Genomic DNA, 14,272 nt, shown 5'->3' on the forward strand with positions numbered 1-14,272 from the left:
GGTAACACACACACACACACACACACACACACACACACACACACACACACACACACACACACACACACACACACACACAAACAAACACACACACACACACACACACACACACACACACACACTTAGGGACAATTTAGTATGGCCGATTCACCTGACCTACATGTCTTTGGACTGTGGGAGGAAAGCGGAGCACCCAGAGGAAATCCACACAGACACGGGGAGAACATGCAAACTCCACACAGAAGACGACCGCCTAGGTTGGACTACCCTGGGGCTTGAACCCAGGACCTTCGGGCTGTGATCAGAATTTTCTATCACAGCTTTTAAATGTCTTAAGTGTTTGTGATTCTCATTGAATTTATCTGTGGTTTTTAGAAGTGGCAGGCAAAAATTGCATGGCAAGTAGAAATTTCAGCATTTCAGCAACACATGCACATCTGGCAACTAAGCTTAGGAAAAAAAAATAGGGTTTTAAAGTTGCAGCTTTGACATGCTGCCTTAGCTATCATCCCAACCTTCTTAGCCAATCATAGCTAGACTTCCTGAATGATTAGCTTTGGAACTGTACAACGCTAAGTCAACGGTATTCTATAATTCTTCCTCTGTTGGCTCACTGTTTCTTTAATCGAACCATTGTTATAGTGTCATCAATGCTGTCATTAGGCCTGAGTGTTCGATGCTACAGCCCTGAAAATGTTATGAATAGACCCATTCTCCATTAATTTTTTTTAACAAAAATAAGAATAATAAAAAAATAGCCCCGGATCTATTCATCTGTCATTATGATCACGCATTTAAGCCCTCACAAATAAAATATCATTGATCAAAAGCACAAGCAGGTTGGGTCCTGTGTGTGTCATTAAAGCAGCAAATCTGCTTCACGTTACTTGGCACGCATGCGTTTTGTGTGAGCCCGAGTGTGCTGCCCTTGCAGTGCATACTCCTGTGCAAAGCTAGACAGCCAGCTAGCAGCCAAACGTCCTCCAATAAACACACAAGGCTTGACTTTTCTTGTATTTTACTGAAGTCTTTTTTCCCCTTTTGGTTTTTTGCTTTGTTTTGTACAACTGAAACATTACAAAAATAAGAAAATAACTCTGTATACAAACGTCAACATAGTCAAACTGGCAGTAAGTAATACACACATAACTACATAAATGCACAATTCCTACAAAAATATAAAGCAGCAATGTACTGTATAGAAACACACCTGAACTGCCACAATGTAACCGCTAACTACTGCTGTAACCACTAACTACTTCTGTAACCGCTAACAATTCTGTAACCGCTAACTTCTGCTGTAACCGCTAACTACTTCTGTAACCGCTAACTACTGCTGTAACCGCTAACTACTTCTGTAACCGCTAACTACTGCTGTAACTGCTAACTTCTGCTGTAACCGCTAACTACTGTTGTAACCGCTAACTATTGTTGTAACTGCTAACTACTGTTGTAACCGCTAACTACTGTTGTAACCGCTAACTACTGTTGTAACTGCTAACTACTGTCGCGATTTTTCTATAGCCCGGATAACTATGGATGGAGGCGGGGACTTTTAGGTGCGACAAACCGGGCTTCACCACCGTTAGCTAGATAGCTGCGCCAATGCTAGGGCTAGCCTGCTAGTTAGCTAGTTAGCCGTGTGCTAATGGGTTAGCAAGCTCACCTTGGGACCAGGGCTGGTGATGGAACAGGGCGGCTGAGCTCTAGGCGGGGCGGGAGATGGATGGCTGCTCTCCGGGGTGCGTGTCTCTCTCTCTCTGTGTACTCTGGCTCCGGTGTGACCGGGTGAATGTCTCTCTCAGTCTCTCTGGGGAAGCTCTCGGGGGTAGTCAGCTAGCTACAGGTACCGAGGCAGTCTGCTGCTAACACTACCACTGCTAGCCACCGTATCTACTGTCTAGCCCAGGATACGCTAGGTTTCCCTGCTCTATCCCACGCTAAGGTGACAGTCTACGATATGGTTACTAAACAGTTCTGGCGCTTTGTCTCTCCCGCGGTGTCTAATATAGTTGCGTCTGTGACAGCGCGAGCTAACCTGTGATTGGTCCTCTAGCTGCACGAGCCCAGTGCAACATTCCAAGTACATCCCCAGGCATTTCCCACTACACTGCCCCCCTCCAGCACTGTTGAGTCCCTTCAACATAAATTAACAACAGACTACAAAGATCAGTCTGATTAATCTAACACGATAAACGGGACAGAACACCCGCGAAATGAACTAGGCCCGGAACAAAGGGCGTCAAACAAATGTGGGTGGTCGCTATCCATACTGGACTCTTGTGACTAGCCTAGTAACCCCCAAGTCAACTAGTCACGTCCGTCAAAGTTAGTCTAGGAGCCAGGCGGGCCTCCGGACTGGCCGGCCCCGTCTGGTGGTGTACGGGAGATGGGACTCAGCGGCGTCGGCTTCGTCTTCTGGGTCAGGGGCGTTGGACTGCCCGCCCGGAGCACAGGCTGCTGTCCCACGACGTTGGGTGATTGTCTACTCGCCTGAAGAGTAGCTGGCAGCAGTGTGTTGGAGCGGCTGGAACCGAGCCGGGGAGCCTGGTGTGCTGGGTCCTCCATCGTCGTTTGCGTGGAACAGGTCCTCCAGCCGGAGATCAAGGTCTTCATCGATCTCCTCCTGCTCTGTCACTCCTTCGCACTCCTCTGTTCTCTGCGCCCCCGGCTCCTCCATGTCAGCAGCGGGAGGACCTCCTTCAGGTGTTTCCTGCGGCCCTATGGCTGGTGCTGGAGCAGACAACAGAGCATGGCGCCTCCGCTGAATCCAGACCGGCACGTCGTCTGAGAGGTAGGGTAGCAGTCGATCGTGGTGGAGGACTCTCTCCTTACGACCTTCCTGGACTCTGTACAAGACGTCTCCCATCTTCTCTGTGATGAGGCCGGGACCTCTCCACCGTGGCTTCAACTTTGGAGATTGACCCTTCTTCCTGGTGTCGTCCCGGACATACACTAGATCTCCAGGGTGAAATGTGCGTTGTCGAGCACGTAGGTCGTGGTCCTTCTTGTTCCTGAGCTGGGCAGCACGGAGATGCTGGCGCGCCACTTCGTGGGTGTCCCGCATGTTCGCCTCCAGGTCAGCAACGTACTCGGCTGGGGAAGTGCGATGAACGTTGGCTTCCTGCACCCTCAGGGTGAGTCCTTGCGGCTGGTTGACTTCTCGCCCAAGCATCATCCAGTTTGGTGTGTAACCCGTACAGGCATGGGGTGAGCTGCGGTAAGCCCCGGCGAGGAGGTGGAGGTGTTGGTCCCACTCGCTCTGGTGTTTCCCCACATAACAGCGGATCATTTGCAGGAGAGTTCAGTTGAACCTCTCGACTTGACCATTCGACGCAGGATGGTAGGGGGTCGTTCTGGTCTTGGCCACCTGGAGAAGTTCACAGAGCTCACGAAACAGGGCACTCTCGAAGTTGCGTCCCTGGTCTGTGTGGATCTCCAGGGGTACTCCAAACCTGGAGAGGAACTCCTGTAGCAGCTTCTGAGCGGTGATCTCTGCAGTTTGCTCGGGGATCGGGGCCACCTCCACCCAGCGCGTGAACTGGTCCACCATCACAAGGATGTATCGGTTCCCCATCTTGGATACTGGGAGCGGTCCAACCACGTCGATGTGAACCCTGTCCATAGGAGCGCCGGCCTGGTACATCTGCAAGGCAGCTCTGCCTGTTCTTCCAGAGGATTTACACGCCTGACATTCAGGACAGCGTCTGACGAACTGGTTCACACTGTCAGTCAGACCAACCCAGTAGAACTCTCTGCGAACTCGATGGTAGGTCTTCTCACGGCCCAAGTGACCGGACAGCAGGGCGCAGTGACACAAACGTAGGACCTCTTCTTGGAGCGCTGTTGGAACAATGAGACGGAGGATGGATGGCGTGTCAGCTCCTTCGTCCCAGCGGTAGTACAGGACTCCATTTCGCCTTTCTACTTGCGTCCAGGCCAACCAGTACTTCCGTGCAGCAGGTCCTTCCAGCGCCATCTCCTCCTGTGACGGTAGCTTCCCCTCATCCTTCCACTGGTGCAACTTCGCTAGCACGGCGTCTCCCCTCTGGCGCTCCGCTAGCTCGTTGGTCGAATACTGGGCTAACCAGTTGATAGCAGGTGGTTCACTCTCTTCAGCACCATTCTGATGTTCATTGACAGGTTGTGACATCGTTAGGCCTCCTGCCTCTCCTCCTGGAGCCGATGGTGGAACGCCCTCTTCTGCCGCTCCGGAGGTGTTCTCTTCCGAGTCAGTTCGACGGATCGCTAGCGGGACCACATCATCCACATCGTCGCTGAACCTTGCCCAATGGTGGTGTTCACGGTGACAGTAGGAGCAACCTCCACAAGGCAGCGAGTCCAGACTCTCCCCAGCATGATAGCAGTCACAGGCGGGTTTGGGTGACCTGGACAGCGCGTCCGCGTTGCTGTGCTTGACTCCTGGCCGGTGTTCGATTTTGAAGTCGTACTGGCTCAGCTCCTCGATCCACCTCGCCAGCTGGCCTTCTGGGCTCTTGAACCGAAACAGCCAAATCAAACTGTTATGGTCCGTCCGGATGATGAACGACCGGCCCAACAGGTAGTGGCGAAACTGCCGTGTGAAGCGGACTACAGCCAGAAGCTCTCGGCGTGTGACGCAGTATCGCTGCTGTGTGCTTTGCAGATGTGCACTGGCGTAGGCTATGACCTTTTCTTCTCCCGCTTGCATCTGTGACAGGACAGCTCCGACGCATGTGTTGGATGCGTCAGTGTCGAGCAGAAACAGTCCATCTCGAGTGGGGTATGTCAGAAGAGGTGCCGTGGTGAGTCTTGCCTTTAACTCCTCGAAGGCTACTTGTTGTGTGTCGCCCCACTTAAACTCCTCCCCCTTTCTCTGAAGTTCGTAGAGGGGGCTGCACAGATGGGCAAATCCTCGCACAAACCGTCTGTAGTAGTTACACAAGCCGAGAAAAGCCTGGAGCTCAGTGAGGTTTCTTGGGGTCCTCCAGTCGTTCACAGACTTCACAAGCTCCGGGTTCGGGCTGACTCCGTCTCCGCTCACGACATGCCCCAAGAACAGGACCTCCCTCCGCAGCAGGTGGCATTTAGATGGCTTGAGTTTGAGACCGTACGCCCGGATGCGCTCCAAGACCTTCCCCAGGCTCTGCAGACCCTCTTCGACTCCACGCCCCAGCACAATGATGTCGTCGAGGTATACAAGCAGGTGTCTCCACTGTAAACCTCTCAACACCACCTCCACCGCACGTTGAAATGTGCCGGGCGCATTGCACAGCCCGAAGGGCATTCGAGTGTACTCGAACAGCCCATAGCGTGTTATAAAGGCTGTCTTTCCACGATCATCCGGGTGCACTCCAATCTGCCAATATCCACTTTGCATATCTAAAGTCGAGAATATAGTGGCCCCCTCGAGGGTGTCCAGACACTCTTCGATCCGCGGCAGTGGATATGCATCTTTGAGAGTCAGGTCGTTGAGTCTTCTATAATCTATGCACCACCGCACACCTCCGTCCTTCTTTCTAACTAACACCACTGGAGAGGCCCATTCCGAAGTGGATGGTGTAATCACTCCGGGCTCTAGCATGCTCTTCAGGTGCCGCTCCTCTTCTTGTTGAAAGCCCAGGGGCGTGCGCCGAGCCGGTTGTCGGACAGGTTGGCCTTCGCTAGTGTTGATTCGGTGCTGGACCGCATCGAAGCGCCCCAGGTCCGCGTCACTGGCCGCGAACACGCCCTGGTGTTCAATCAGGAGTTGTTGCAGGGCCCTCCGCTGATCCTCATCCAACCCTTCACTAGCGGACTCATACAGGGACGACAGATGGTCGGGCAGACCCATAGTTGGTGACGACTCCATCCGTCGGACTGTGGCTGGTTCATTTTTTCGGCTCATGTCGTCCTCTTGTGGGGCCTGAAGCTCCTCTTCCGCCTCCACTAGCACGCTGAGGCAGGCTCCTTTCTTCAGCCTAACTTCTTTCGGCATCAGGTTACACAGTCGCACAGGGACGTGTGGGGCAACGTTGACCAACACACTGCCAGATGAAACTCCCTCGGTGAGGCCAGCAGGCTCCAGGACGGCGGAGATACCTGCCTTGGGGCTTTCCACCACACCCCAGACGTCCTGCTCGCTCTCCGCTGATAGTGTCAAAGAGTCCTACAGCAGTACGCGAGAGACGGCGTACTCCCCCACGGACATACCCACGATAACTGTGGCCACTGGCTCCCCTTCGACGTAAACCTGGCCTACCCCGGATACAGTGATATGAGCGGCATACATGAGATCTAGGCCCAGGAGGAAGGCATCGCGGATGGGCGCGACGAACACATCCCATTCGATGGTCTTGGGGCCCAAGCGGATGGTCACCCTATACTTCGGGGTTTCAGCCATGTCTTTACCCTCTTCAGCGTTACGCAGAATGGCGATTCCGACGCTCGGCTGGTCGGCCAGATTTAATCGTTGGAATGTGTCTCGGGACATCACCGTGGCTTCGGCCCCTGTGTCAACGATGCACTTCAGCTGCAGGCTGTTCACGGTGATGGGAATGACGAGACTGGGTCCATTCCCCGAGGCTCGGCCGAGATTGACTGATGGCTGCTCGCTGACCTTCCTCGGAGCCCTCGGGCTTGGTGACCGTGAGTTACACTCTCGCTTGAAATGGCCCTCCTCTCCACACTGGTAACAGGTCCCTTTGCTGCGGGAACTTGGGCTCGGGGACCGCTGCGCACGTTGCCCCATGTGCGCGTAGGTAGCCCGCTCAAGCGTCCTTCCCCGTTCCACTCCTACTTGTTCTTTGGCCATGTACCGCTCGATGTTTAAGAGCACCTTGTTAATGTTGTCGATGCCACTGGCCAGGGTCTTGAGCTCGGGGGTGCTCATGCTGTCTCCTACCGGCGGAGGACTTGGAGAGCTATCGCGACGCCGCTCGTTTTCCCATGCTACTCGCCGGATTCTCCCTTTTCCTTCAACCTCTCGCCCCAGCGTCGCTTTAAAGTCATACTCGCGTGCCTCAACCTTCCTGATTGCTTCAGCTAGTGTTTTGGGTTCTGCCCCCAGGTCTTCATACGCGATGTTTTGGTTCTTCAGCCCACGCAGAAAGGCTTCTGCAGCGTAGGCCTCCTGCAGTGTAACACCAACCTGCGGGTATGCCAGTGTGACAAGTCTCCTCACTTCCTCGCCAAACTCATAGAGGGTCATCTCTCTGGCCTGCTTAACCTCGCTGAGTTTACGGCGCGCAGTTCCCTCAGGCAGCTCTTTACCGTAGCGGCGGCGTAACTGGGTGATGAGCACGTGGTAGTCATCTTTTATCGGAGCCGGCTGCGCGATGACAAAAGACATGGCGTTGTCCCTCAGTCGGAGATACAAGGCGTCCAAACAGGTCTCGTCGGTCCAGCCCCTCTTTCTCGCCATCCGTTCGAATGGTCCAACGAAACTATCCCAGTCGCCCTTACCATCAAAAGTGGCGAGGAGCTTGATGTCATTTTCGTGTCCTCGGTCGGGACCTTGTGAGCTTCGGTTGCCGCTCCGACTTTGAAGGTCTCCTGTCTGCCCTCCAACGCTGTCATCCAGCAGGTTTCGGCCGTCGTTGCTGTCCAGGGACATTTGGCCACCCTGCATCCCGTCGGGGGGTGGTACTGCAGTCGCTCCATTTTTTCCACCATGACCGATCGGAGTGCTGGTAAGTTGTGCGGGCTCACTGGGTCCATTTCCTGTATAGCGCAGGGCTGCTGGGGCCACTTTGCTGCTCGGCCTGGCTGGCGTCTCCTCGTTGCGCCGGTCGCTCAAGTTAGCCACTGCGGCCATAGCTGCTGGCAACAGGTGATCGGCGCCGTCTCGCTGTCTGGCCCCTGGGTTCTCCCGGGCCGGGGTGAACTGCGAGAGTAGGCTCATGTCTTGCACCGTTCTGCTAGTTCGTTCTCCGAGCACAGCCCCTGCCGACCCTACACCACTATCGCTTTGAGGGCTACTAGGAGAAACCCCTTGCTTCACTACTTGAGCGATGGGCGACAAACCGGGAGGCTCACCTTGGATATCTGAACGATGACGGGCCCAATCGGTGCGCTGAATGGGAGGTGTGGGGGGACGAGATCGCTTAGCCACCGCTTCCGCTAGTCCATCGATACGCGCTGTGAGGGCCTCCATCTGCATTTCTATCTGGCGTTGCATCTTAACCTGGGTCTGGCGTTCCATGTTTTCCATCTGGCGTTGCATCTGAACCTGGGTCTGGTTCATGGTTTCCATCTGCGCCAGGAGGAGCTTCATCCAGGCGTGCTCTCCGGGGTCTTCTGTCCCCACACCAGCACCATCCAGACTCAACTCAGACTGTTCTTTTACATTTTCTTTGTCCTGTGACATTTTTATTTTTCCACTGATTTACGTGACTACTGAAGAAATTACAGTGCTTCACAAAATGGCTGACTCACTCAGTTGCTAGCTAGCTATAGCGATGCCGCCAAAAAGCTGCTAAATGCTGCTTTGAAATGCTGCAGAATGTCAATGCTAATTAGCTAGCGCCACTGGACGTCCTTTTGTGCACTTTCAGGGTGAAACTCGGTGAAAAACAATATCCTCACAGTGTGAATGGCGTTGAGAAACTAATGAGTCTTTTTATTCACTTTTTCGTTTGGGTTCTACTTCATAAAGAAGTTTCTTATTCACTTTTTTCGTTGGGGTTCTACTTCACGAAGAAGTACAAAATGGCTTCTTGCTAGCTGGGTTAGCTCACAGTGTGCAGGCTGAATTATGCCGCCATGTGACCGGGGCAGGATCCTCCGGTGTTGAGATTATGGCGAATCCCAACCTTTTATCCCACTTCTGACACCACTTGTCGCGGTTTTTCGTTAGCCCGGATAACTATGGATGGAGGCGGGGACTTTTAGGTGCGACAAACCGGGCTTCACCACCGTTAGCTAGATAGCTGCGCCAATGCTAGGGCTAGCCTGCTAGTTAGCCGTGTGCTAATGGGTTAGCAAGCTCACCTTGGGACCAGGGCTGGTGATGGAACAGGGCGGCTGAGCTCTAGGCGGGGCGGGAGATGGATGGCTGCTCTCCGGGGTGCGTGTCTCTCTCTCTCTCTGTACTCTGGCTCCGGTGTGACCGGGTGAATGTCTCTCTCAGTCTCTCTGGGGAAGCTCTCGGGGGTAGTCAGCTAGCTACAGGTACCGAGGCAGTCTGCTGCTAACACTACCACTGCTAGCCACCGTATCCACTGTCTAGCCCAGGATACGCTAGGTTTCCCTGCTCTATCCCACGCTAAGGTGACAGTCTACGATATGGTTACTAAACAGTTCTGGCGCTTTGTCTCTCCCGCGGTGTCTAATATAGTTGCGTCTGTGACAGCGCGAGCTAACCTGTGATTGGTCCTCTAGCTGCACGAGCCCAGTGCAACATTCCAAGTACATCCCCAGGCATTTCCCACTACACTACTGTTGTAACCGCTAACTACTGTTGTAACTGCTAACTTCTGCTGTAACCGCTACTACATTTGTAACTGCTAACTTCTGCTTTAACTAACTACTGTTGTAACCGCTAACTACTGTTGTAAACGCTAACTACTTCTGTAACCACTAACTACTGTTGTAACCGCTAACTACTGCTGTAACCGCTAACTACATTTGTAACCGCTAACAACTGTTGTAACCGCTAACAACTGTTGTAACCGCTAACTACTGCTGTAACTGCTAACTACTGTTGTAACCGCTAACTACTGTTGTAACCACTAACTACTGTTGTAACCGCTAACTACTGTTGTAACCACTAACTACTGTTGTAACCGCTAACTACTGTTGTAACCACTAACTACTGTTGTAACCGCTAACTATTTCTGTAACCGCTAACTACTGTTGCAACCGCTAACTACTGTTGTAACCGCTAACTACTGTTGTAACCGCTAACTACTGTTGTAATCGCTAACTACTGTTGTAACCGCTAACTATTTCTGTAACCGCTAACTACTGTTGTAACCGCTAACTACTGCTGTAACCGCTAACTACTGCTGTAACTGCCAACTACTGTTGCAACCACTAACTACTTCTGTAACCGCTAACTACTTCTGTAACCGCTAACTACTGTTGTAACCGCTAACTACTGTTGTAATCGCTAACTACTTCTGTAACCGCTAACTACTGTTGTAACCGCTAACTACTGTTGTAACCACTAACTACTGTTGTAATCGCTAACTACTGTTGTAACCGCTAACTATTTCTGTAACCGCTAACTACTGTTGTAACCGCTAACTACTGCTGTAACCGCTAACTACTGCTGTAACTGCTAACTACTGTTGCAACCACTAACTACTTCTGTAACCGCTAACTACTTCTGTAACCGCTAACTACTGTTGTAACCGCTAACTTCTGTTGTAACCGCTAACTACTTCTGTTACCGCTAACTACTGCTGTAACCGCTAACTACTGCTGTAACCGCTAACTACTGTTGTAACCGCTAATTACTGCTTTAACCGCTAACTACTTCTGTAACTGCTAACTAGCACAGCGCGTGCTAACTAGCACGGCACGTTTACCAAAACGATAAAACGTTTCCAACATGACATTCCCTAAGAAAACATGTTTGATAATTATTTGCATACGTTACTTGCAGACAGTCTCCAAGGCAGAATCACATCAAAAAACATTCAGCATCAACGTGTATTCATCACTGTCCGTCTTGCCTGTCTGTGCTCCACTGAAGAAAGGTAAGCTAGTGGAAGATACCAGAGGGGCGCCACAAGCACCTAAGCCATAGGCGCCAAAATAGTAATGGTTTGATTTCATTATCAAGACAGGTCGGGCAAGATGGCGGCCAGTGAGTGCGTGTTGCTTTGAGCTCAGACAAGTGTTGAGCACTAATTGCTTTAAAAGAAGAAAACACCACCACATGTTACTCAAAAGGACCACTGTTTGAGAAAAAGACATAAAGGAGCTGGGCCTGAGAGTAGGAACATTGTACGCCGGCCTGATAGAGACGGCCTTGGAGTAGAAGCACTATGTGCTCCAACCTCATTAGGACGGCCTTGGAGCAGGAACGCCATGCACATAAATCTGATTAAGACACGTGCTACACCTGAAAGACAACATGAGGGAAACGGGACCGACAGTGACGAAAGGAAACCAAGAAGAAGAAGATCACGCCTGTCTCCGAAAAGCACCACGCCTTGTTGTTTTAGTATATATCACTATGTGTTTCTGTTATTTGGCAGACGACTCCCGGTTGCACCGAGGGCACGTCTCCAGCGCTGCAGCATTACCTGTGAACTATTTGTTGTGTGCCAAATAAACCATCACGAACCAGCAAGAAGCCGTCTGACTTCTTATTTGCCTATGTCGACCTGAATCAAAGAACCGGGCGAGCCTTTTGCAAAAGATAAAACTCAACAATTGGTGCCGTGACCCGGATTCTGGCTCGACGGACAATTCGATACACTCTGGGACTACAGCCAACCGTCGCCAACTCTCCATCCAAGCTGCAGAAGATAATTCTGCAGCTTGGCTCTAACAGGTACTAACAGGTACTATTTAATGAAGATGCCAGTTGGGGACCTGTGAGGCGTCTGTTTCTCAAACTAGAGACTCTAATGTACTTATCTTCTTGCTCAGTTGTGCAACGCGGCCTCCCACTTCTTTTTCTACTCTGGTTAGAGCCTGTTTGTGCTGTCCTCTGAAGGGAGTAGTACACACCGGTGTAGGAAATCTTCAATTTCTTAGCAATTTCTCGCATGGAATAGCCTTCATTTCTAAGAACAAGAATAGACTGTCGAGTTTCAGATGAAAGTTCTCTTTTTCTGGCCATTTTGAGCGTTTAATTGACCCCACAAATGTGATGCTCCAGAAACTCAATCTGCTCAAAGAAGTGCCCATCCAACCAATCCAACTTGTGGGAGCTGCTTCTGGAAGCGTGGGGTGCAATTTCTCCAGATTACCTCAACAAATTAACAGCTAGAATGCCAAAGGTCTGCAATGCTGTAATTGCTGCAAATGGAGGATTCTTTGACGAAAGCAAAGTTTGATGTAAAAAAAATCTTATTTCAAATACAAATCATTATTTCTAACCTTGTCAATGTCCTGACTCTATTTTCTATTCATTTCACAACATATGGTGGTGAATAAGTGTGACTTTTCATGGAAAACACAAAATTGTTTGGGTGATCCCAAACTTTTGAACGGTAGTGTATACCTCTGGGGAATGACGGGGCAGCACCCGACATTCGGGAGGTGTATGTGCAATGTTCGGCTCTCAGTGTTGTACTTTTATCCCAAATAACACGGCGCCTGATGGCACACCAGGGCATTTACAGGTCTAAAGATGCTCTCAGACGAGCTCCAGGAACATTCGGGAGTAAATGACCCATTTGGAAACTGAATGTCAAAATAGTTCGGCAAATGGGAAAATTGGTTGTCCTCTCTGGCCGGACCCATATTGGTCATAATATTAGTGTTGATTATTGGAGTTTGTTTCTGTATACCTATGTACAAGGCCTTATGCATTCGATGCATGGACAAACACATGAAATCTAGTATAACGTCCCTCCCCCTGCCCTACCAGATGACAGAAGTAGAATTGCTCAGGCCTTTCAACCCAGACGGAGAGAGCCTGTTAAAAGGTGAGATAGGGACTTTTAGGGAGGATAACCACTCTCTCAACAGTTACCATTCTGGAATGCTCGGTATGGGCCGCCCCCCACGAGACGAAGGGGGCCTAGACGGACCGGACCTCAGCGAGTTGGATTTGGATGACCCAGACAGCCCCCTGGACAGCCCTGTCTGAAAGAGGATCCATAAAGCATGCATTCTACGTTTATGTCTCTATGCTTGTAGAAACGGCCTAGCCTCCCTCAATTAACTACACTTTGTATTACTTATATACATCTCTGCTGTGCGCAATGAAGAAACGCTTGCTGCTTGTATTTAGCACCTATGTACCCACACGCTACACATAGGCCTCGCAGGTCATTGAGGAAGCCACAGCGGTGCCTTGCAAGAATGCCTGGAGGACATCCCACCCTTGGGTGGAACCAATGACCGAATACTGATATAGATACCCACGCACCACACTTAAAATATTATGTGAGGTGATAAATCACCTCAACAGGGGGACTAAAGGAGCTGGGCCTGAGAGTAGGAACATTGTACGCCGGCCTGATAGAGACGCCTTGGAGTAGAAGCACTATGTGCTCCAACCTCATTAGGACGGCCTTGGAGCAGGAACGCCATGCACATAAATCTGATTAAGACACGTGCTCACCTGAAAGACAACATGAGGGAAACGGGACCGACAGTGACGAAAGGAAACCAAGAAGAATAAGATCACGCCTGTCTCCGAAAAGCACCACGCCTTGTTGTTTTAGTATTTAAGATTATGTTCTTCCACTATTTGGCAGACGACTCCCGGTTGCACCGAGGGCACGTCTCCAGCGCTGCAGCATTACCTGTGAACTATTTGTTGTGTGCCAATAAAATGACACGAACCAGCAAGAAGTCGTCTGACTTCTTATTTACCTATGTCGACCTGAATCAAAGAACCGGGCGAGTCTTTTGCAAAAGATAAGACTCAACAGACACGATAAAGACACCGGTCTAACACTGTCATTACTGTCGAAAGAAATACAAACTTAGACGAGTGCAACCAAATGAATGCTACCCAGCCTGCTATAAGCTACCATTACCGGACGTCAACCTGCCAAAGCGAGAGAAGAAAAGGTGGGGGAACATCTTGAAAATGAAAGCTCATTCTCTCTACGTTCGGCCTTATCTGAATCCCCGCGTCAAGTCCCAACCCCAAGAAAGTCTGCTCAGGCAGCCAAGGGGATGAGGTGTCCAATGCAGACATACTGAAAGCTTCCCAGGAGTTAACGAGGCGTTTTACTGCCCTCGAACAAAAGATAAGTACACAGCAGATATTGTGACAATTAAAGAAAATATGGAAGGGATTGAACACCAGACGAAGATAACGAATGATAGTGTGCAGGCCGTGAATCGGCGAAGGGCTGAACAAGTCAGGAAGATTGAAGAAGCGGAACGTTGGAATCTGAAACTTTTCAATCTCCCTGCAGCTATCAACGAAATCGCAGAGGATGCAAGGAAGCAGATCTTTGAGATCTTTGGCCAAATTGCTCCAGATGAAAAAAACAAACTCGGTTTTCTCATCGACACTGTACACCGGGTCGGACGCCCCAGGGAAGACAGATGCGCACGTCCAGTAATAATTCGGTTCACCATGCGCACCTTCAGGCATACAATTTGGGAAGCTTCAGTAAAAGTCCTGGTAACGAAGGAGAGGACGCTCCGACTCGCAGAGGGTCTGACATAC

The 14,272-nt window shown here is 50.9% G+C and overlaps 1 protein-coding gene across 1 annotated transcript in view; it reads right to left on the bottom strand.

Annotated features, from left to right (window-relative positions):
- cept1b (choline/ethanolamine phosphotransferase 1b) overlaps positions 1 to 14,272 on the bottom strand; it is a 508,560-nt gene that overhangs the window by 485,216 nt on the left and 9,072 nt on the right. The window lies entirely within an intron of this gene.

Source organism: Lampris incognitus, chromosome 2, assembly GCF_029633865.1.
Source record: "Lampris incognitus isolate fLamInc1 chromosome 2, fLamInc1.hap2, whole genome shotgun sequence".
Taxonomy (NCBI): domain Eukaryota; kingdom Metazoa; phylum Chordata; class Actinopteri; order Lampriformes; family Lampridae; genus Lampris; species Lampris incognitus.